The following is a 7,983-nucleotide window of genomic DNA, read 5'->3' as shown; positions in this document are numbered from 1 at the left end:
ACATTTTTGCATATCTTCATCCACTATGTATATAAGCAAAAGAAATCTAAATTTCTCTTAAATTAGTAGAAACTATAATAAAGAATGCTTCATCCTTCTGTAACAGTTTTCCATCACAGGAAGCATTTTAAGGCTACGTAACATACAGGACTAGCTCATTCTTTCCTTGATAGTTTTCAGCCTAATAACAAAGACTGGAACAACTGCAAATTAGCCCAGCATCATCTCGGTACTGAATTTCAGTCCATATCACTGATAAAAACAGAGAAGTGGGATAAATTACATAGAAAACCTTGGGGCACCTCCATATTGGCAGTCCTAGGCATAAATATTTTATTGTGTCATTTAAGTGTCTGCTGCATCCACATATGATAACAGAGTCCTATGCATAAAAAAGCACTGTACAATAATTGCACTTATTGGGCTACAAAGATAATGAAATGTCACTTTTACAGAATAGTAGGCATTGACCTATCACCTTATGTGACTTGTAATAGCTCATAACCATATTACCTCTCGCCTACTCAACATCAATTTATTTCATAAATCTAAAACTGTGTTGCTGAATTATGAAATGATACCTGCATCATGATTCTTGTCCTCCACTCTTTTCCAGTTGCATCCCTTTTTTATCCACTACTTGTCAGTTTGTTAAGAAATGTAATAATACATTTATTGAATTAGATCTGCTGTCACTGAGGCCTACTGTGAATGATGGTTTACAGCACTGAATAAGTCGTGGATTTATATAAGTAATTCAAACTGAAATGACTGCGTCCAACACAGTAACTGCTTGAGTATAATGACACATTACCAAGAAGTTTTGTTCCAAAAGTTGACAGCCATTAATACATTTCATGACACCCTCCCTCTCATCACATTACTGTTTTTTCTCAACCATTTCCTTCCCAAAATCATTTTACAAGATCAGTGTAGAGCATCCCCACTTCAGCCCATTTGACTGTATTCCAAAAGCCATAAGTGAACAATATACCTTGAACCACATGACTATTTCCTTTCCAGGCCAGTCTGATAAGGATTCTTCTTCTCATGTTCGATCAATCAGTTGTATCAGCTATCATACAAACATACAGGAGCAACACCCTGTTAGGATGGCTGTCTGTCAAAAATCATCATCAGCATCAACAGTCAGCTTGTTATCATGTCTATATACGGACGTGAACACTAGGAAAACATGCCAACTCCATACAGAAGAAACCTACTGTGAAATAAGTGTACCATGAGGCAGCTACGCTAACTCATATACACACATTCATACTCATAACCATATATATTATTATATTATGCACTAAATTACATTTTATATATATATATATATATATATATATATATATATATATGTCTAAATATGTCTATATATATAAATAAATATATATATATATATATATATATATATATCTATATATATATATATATAAATATATATATATATATATATATATATATATATTTATATATACATACACACACGCTCACACACACACACACACACACACACACACACACACACACACACACACACACACACACATGTGTGTATATATATATATATATATATATATATATATATATATATATATATAATATAATATACATGTCTATATCTATAGCTATATCTATATATGTATATAGATATAGATATATATCTAAAACACAGTACATGGTAAAAATTCATGGACTAATTTGCTTTAGCCCACTGGTAGTTGAACAGGTTTCTTAAGAAATTATTTTACATGAAGGCAAGAATCCCCATCCTACCCATTCAGAGGGTCTGCACCTCTTACACCTTCCTAATAAATTCAGCATTGAGTAAGAGTTGTCTTGAAAGCTTTCCTGTATTAAAATGTTTACACTGTTTTTTACACAGGTTGGATTATTTCCTTTGTTTTGGTCTATAGTTAGACAGGCTTTGACTAAGCAGTCCGTTATGAAACAACAGGAAATTTACAGTTGACCCTTCCATTTACCTTTGCTGTATACTTTCTGTAGGTGGTACAACACTGAATGTGCCCATAGCTGCTAGTGATTAGGATGTTTTGTTAACTGTCTATGCCTTCCATGTTCCTACCTCCATTCCTTCATCACATAACTGACTTTTCTTCTTGCACATACTACCTTTCCCATCTGTTGAACATTCCTCTTGTTAAATCATTCATTTGGGCACAACATTTCTCCTGTGTGCCTGCTCTGTATTCTCTGACCATGTTCTCAAATCCTCCATTTTGATGCCAGCCAGCCTAATTGATCCATTCCCTTTACCTTTCTTGTGAGACTCATTAGTATCCTATAATGTAAATAAGTTAGACTGCCACTTTTCTGTCCGTGTACTGCATTTCACAACAAAATACACAACACCAAAAGTAAGAATATAAAACATCCTCCTTACCGTTTCCTATATTTGAGGCTGTTAAAGCTGGATGTTTGGGCTTGTGAGCAAACGTTATAGCATTGTTGACCAGTGCTTCCTTTATAGTTTCAAACCCATGAAGAAAGACAACGGGTGTACTTCCTAGATAGATTCTGAAGACATTCCCATATCTTTTTGCCAGCTGGAATTGGAAGAAAAATTGTTAATCTACTTGCTGTATTATTCACACTTTAAAGCATAAGCAGAATGGACTGACTCCACTTTAGTATAACCAACCTAAACGGACTATATGAAGCCACAAATAAATTATTTCACAAAGGCAATCAATTCCCTTTTCAGCATTTTATACATCCATTTACTTAACACCAAGGTCAAGCAGGAAGATCTGTGCATTTCTGGATCATCCCTTTATGCTTGTCATGCCTAGAAAGAATGTTACTTTTCTGTTTTGTGGTGGTATCCTTCCATGCTCCATCTAAAAGTTTTTAAAATAGGATGTTTATAATCTCAGTCATTTCTTGTTAAACCTTCCAGTTATGCCAGCTAACATAGTGATGTGCTTGAGATTTACAGTCTGTAGATCCCTTGCTTTTCTGCCATGCTGGATGTGACGTTTCACTTATCTTCCATGATCATTACCTGCATGTGATACCATGTCATATCTTCCTCAAATGAAAACTGAAAATAGCACTTTTGCTGATGTTATTTTGGCAATGGTCTCATTTTTTCAACCAGCTACATAATAGTTTTTTTTATACAATGAAGTGTGTCAGGTTATATTTACCAATGACATTTCTTAGCTTGTGATGATTTAAAGTATTATGCAAAACAGACATTACTTTGCATTCATGTCTCCCATTTGGACATATCAACTATGTTATGTTATATAATATTGCTCTGTTGATTAATCATAATTCTGAGACCTCAGCTGAATGGCAAGCCAAATGAAAGAGCAGCAATGAATGCTGTTCACCTGTTTTGGTAGGGAGAAGGTCACTACTAAGTCTGTATTGTAGGCAATTCTTAATGTCAATGTACTGTCTGAATTCAAAATGTCAAAGACATCTTAATTATAATGCATAGACAAGCAAGTAATTTATCCCCTCACAGTTTTCTATAATATATGAGATAAGGTTTACCATGTCTTGTGCAAGGCAGATAATACTTGTTCAGCCTTAAAGATGTTGCAAAAGTTTATGGCATTTATTTATTTAATTAGTATTGATTACTGGGGTAGAGGAGTGATCAGGCTTCCTAACTGCAGGCAGAGCCTAGGATACAAACATAGTAGTAACAGTAAACTGCAAATAAGGTATTTTACAGACATTTATATAACTAAAGTCGAGTTTTCCCAGAGTACATGTGGTTTCCATTTAAACCTTCTAGTCTATGATTCTTTAAGTATTGGTGTTGTGGTAGCACGTTCACTGCTATTTTCATTTGGATTAATTTACAGAGTGTGCAATAAAGCCAGGATGTAAAATGCAATGTAGCAAATGCATATATGCACATTCACAAAAAGAAGTTACTGCATATTGCATACAGGGCTAGATCTGGCACAAGGTTACTTAGGCAGCTGCCTAGGGTCCAGTGATGGTTGGAAGTAGGGGCCTTGCCTGGGCTCAAAAAGTAAAATAAAATTAATGCTCAGAAGATTTTTTTGTGATATGATACATAATGTTTTGTATGGCACTTCAGCATGCACAATAGAACAAGGACCACAATAGCATGCAAGATGCAGGAACAACAGTGAGAGAGATTTCAGAGCGAATTAATGTCTGCATGGAGGATTGGATTATTTTTTTTTTGTTTTGTTTTGTTTTTTTTTTTTTTGCAGGAATGAATCAGTGGATATTCTTGCAGGATGCACAGAAGATCAAATCAAAGTAATTTGTGTGTGTGTGTGTGTATGTGTGTGTGTGTGTGTGTGTGTGTGTGTGTGTGTGTGTGTGTGTGTGTGTGATGCCCCATTTAGGGGCTTTGTCTATTTAGGCAACTTTTTCAAACTCAGAGTCAAACCCTGAATCTTCACCATGAAAAACAAGAGCCTTAATCCTTCACATCAACTGCCAGGCCTCTTTTAATACTTTTCCTTTAAATCCCTGAGGATTACAATCTGTCAGTGTCAGTAATAGTTACATAGTTTGGGCTACAGTTTGTCTAGCACTTATTGCAGATGAGTAAGGCTATGAAAATGGTTTGATTCCCTCAGACTTCAGTTGTCTTCTATGTGACTCTGATGAATTTACTTCAGACAGTACTCCTGGACTGCTCCTGAAAAAGGACACTTGTATCCAATGGGCTGGCTCAGGCTGTTAGCAAATGCACTGGAACTTTGCCATTTAAACTTCTGCACCCTTCACACATTTGACTATGACTCCTACTACATCTCTTGTAGTTTAATGAACTAAAAGATGCATTTTCAGTAAATGTGAATTTCAAGGGAGGAGAAGTTTATTGTTTCTCATGCTGTCTGTTTTCAGTTTGAAAATGATTTGCTTTATTTAGAAAAAAGCAGTTAGGTTTTTCTATTAAATATGAAATAAGACTTTTAAATGAGCTTCAAATCTCTGTGATAATTATAATGGTAAAGAGGAAATTGGTATGTACTCTGGTCTGGCAGTTGCTTCAGAGTTTAAAGTTGTGTGCTGTATTCACTTTGGTACAGGGTTTGATGCCCATGTTTGCCTACTGTGTGAATTAGAGCAAGTCACATAACCAGCCTTTGTTCCAAGTCATCCCTGAAAAGGGACTGTGTCCATTGGACCCACCTAGATAACAAATCAGATCATTATTAGTACAGCAATTGAGGTGAAACAGCCAAGCAAATAATTGGATGCTGGTAAAGCTGGTATGGGCCTGATTCATTGCTTTGCATGGGGCCACATTTGTTCATGATTCAGGTCTGGAGGTGCATTGTGTAATGATACAGCATTAATAACCATTCAAATAGGTAATACCTGCCCTGAGTGATGGAATAGCTATTCCTGATGATATGGAAAGCATAGGAAGGTCAAAAATGAAATGCTATGTGTCATGCGAGCATATACGCCCCCAACAATAAATAGTATGTTTTATGAAGTAATATTTCTGAATTTTCTATAACTTCTGGGTTGTTTAACAAAAGCTGTTGCAGTATTTATATTACTTGCAACTGTTTTGCTTTATTCTTTGCAATGAAGATTTTTTTTATTATTATTATTAATAGGTCAGGATTATGTAATACAATCTAAATGTGTTGCATTTCAATAGTCTAAACATGTTGCATTTCAATAGTATATTTTGCAGTGTCTTCTTTACAGTCCATAGCAATTGCAAAACAGGTGACATTTGTTAGGTCATATATTTTGCATATTTGGAGTGATGATCAGAACTGTCTGATCTTCAGCAGTCATTATTGGCATATTATTGTGATACAGTCTTCTCTACAGTATCCGACTGTAAAGGATTTCAGCATTTAGTTAGAAGCTGTTACCCTGGCAGCTATTTCAGAGGACTAAAGCTCTGTCTTCTTAATGAGCTACTTCCTGTGGCAAGGATGCAGGGTTTGAATCTTTCCAACTTCATTTACCTATTGTGTGACATTGAGCAAGTCACAACCAGACAGTGCTTTGGAGTGATTGGGAATGTGGATTATGCTCCTTAATGGTTTCCTGAACTGCTTGTCTAGTAACTATGAACCTGTTGTCATGTTTGCTATCCATCCAGTATTGCATAGCTGATCTTGTTCAGAAAAATGATATGGCAATATCACCAACACACCATTTTTAATGCAACATAGGCAACTTATTCTTCAAGGGTAGCAGGCACTGCATTTGTAGGTGAAGCACTGAAATTCAAAGTTGTTTGTCAGGAGCAACTCCTGAATTAGAAATAGTTGTCTTTTATGTGGAGTTATTCAGATGACGTTTACCTCTGCACAGATTATACATATTGATTTAACATATGTCATTGGGTGATTAATCTTCCTTATCTGGCTGGATCGTATAGTTTGTTAGTAGTGATCTTTATACAATTTCATGTAGTTCATCCAAAGCTGCCAACAGAGTACATGTAATTTAATTCTTCATAACAAGAAGGGGCGTGCACCATCAGCAAAGTGACTATAACTGCTAAAGGGGGTGGGGGCTCTCTGTGGATGAAAATACCTTATGCTCTTATCATCTGATCAATTTTAAGCAGTCTTTATTCTGGCTTTTCTGGACCAGTGTGCATGTGAGTGTTTGCATGCGTGTGTGTGTGTGTGTGTGTGTGTGTGTGTGTGTGTGTGTGTGTGTGTGTGTGTAAATTAAGTACAAATACTTTGGCAACTGTGTGTTTTTGTAAAACTAAGCTGAAATATGTGACTCTGGCTATTATTACTGTTTTTCAACACATACATCTGAGAATGATGTAATCAACAGTGTACCTATAATTGTTGGATTTGGTTGATGTCTGTAGTTAAAAATGATTGACCCTGTTGAGCTGATAAAGTTAAAAAGTCATTAATCTGTCTTTATGAGACTAGTGTGCATTTATTTTATACTTTATCGTGGCCATTTTTATCACAATTAAACAATTGATATGTACACAGTCAATGTTCTAGCCATAGTTGTTGAGTACAGATACTTTTGGATTATAATGACAGTGGGCTAAGTGGCCTTTTATGGTTGAAATGTTCTAAAATGGGTACTTTTTCCATTGGATCATACATTTTTGTCACTGGGTTCATTGTGTCATACATTTTGTTTTACTGCTTACTGGAAACAATCGAAACTACAAACATAAAACACACTCTAACAAATGTTGCTGTATTAAACAAGAAATATATTTCAGAACAATCATGAAGGTGAATAAAAGAACACATGCAATTATGCATGTTCCTTAATATCTGTGCTGGAGGCTCAAGGTTTGAAAACAGTCCTGGGCCATGGGGCATTTAATCTTCTACTGGTTAGATGCATTTTTCAATGAATGTGAGTTTCACTGCTTTTTCAATAAATTTGTTTACTGCTGCTCATGCTGAGTCTGTTTTCAATGTGTGATTGTTTTGTTTAGCAAATAGCCATTAGTGTTCATTCTATTAAGTATGAAATAATAGTTTTAAATTCAAATTTCTTTAATGATTGCAAAAGTAAAGACTGAAAATAGTATGCACACTGACAGGTGACAGGTTTGAACAGTGTTTATTGTAATTGGGTAGGCAGGGGCAAGTAATGAGTCACTGGAAAGGCTGAGGGTGGTCCATTATCCTGCATAGAGCCCTATTTGTCCATGATCTAGCTCTATCTGTACATTACAAAGATGTGGAACAGAAGTATATAATGAATAAAAATAGTAGCACAGGAATGCCTATATACAACAGGTGTATGGTTGGTAAGAGCACATTTGGTGTCACAGGCAGTGAGTTGTGGTTTATCAATGGGAAGATAATGAGTGAACAAGTGTCATAGGAAAATACTGCATGGAAGGCAGAGGGTTAAGAGACAAGAGGAAACAGCATAAAGGATAGCATGAGTAGCATTACTAAAACAGGAAGAGTGCATGATGAAAGGAATGAAGGATGAAACAGAACATACAAGGAACATGTGACTACAAGTTACATGTCAGAGAAG

At 35.6% G+C, this 7,983-nt stretch overlaps 1 long non-coding RNA gene across 1 annotated transcript in view; it reads right to left on the bottom strand.

Moving 5' to 3' along the window:
• Positions 1-2,412: 2,412 nt before the first annotated feature.
• Positions 2,413-7,983, bottom strand: part of LOC122809629 — a 69,251-nt gene continuing 63,680 nt past the window's right edge. The window contains exon 4 of the long non-coding RNA XR_006365930.1: positions 2,413-2,570. This is a non-coding gene — a long non-coding RNA (uncharacterized LOC122809629). The remainder of the gene's footprint in view (positions 2,571-7,983) is intronic.

This window comes from Protopterus annectens, chromosome 8.part0 (genome assembly GCF_019279795.1).
Source record: "Protopterus annectens isolate FY-2018-M chromosome 8.part0, PAN1.0, whole genome shotgun sequence".
Lineage (NCBI taxonomy): Eukaryota > Metazoa > Chordata > Ceratodontiformes > Protopteridae > Protopterus > Protopterus annectens.
The sequence above is the reverse complement of the archived record's forward strand: the minus strand, read 5'-3'. Positions and strand labels throughout refer to the sequence as shown.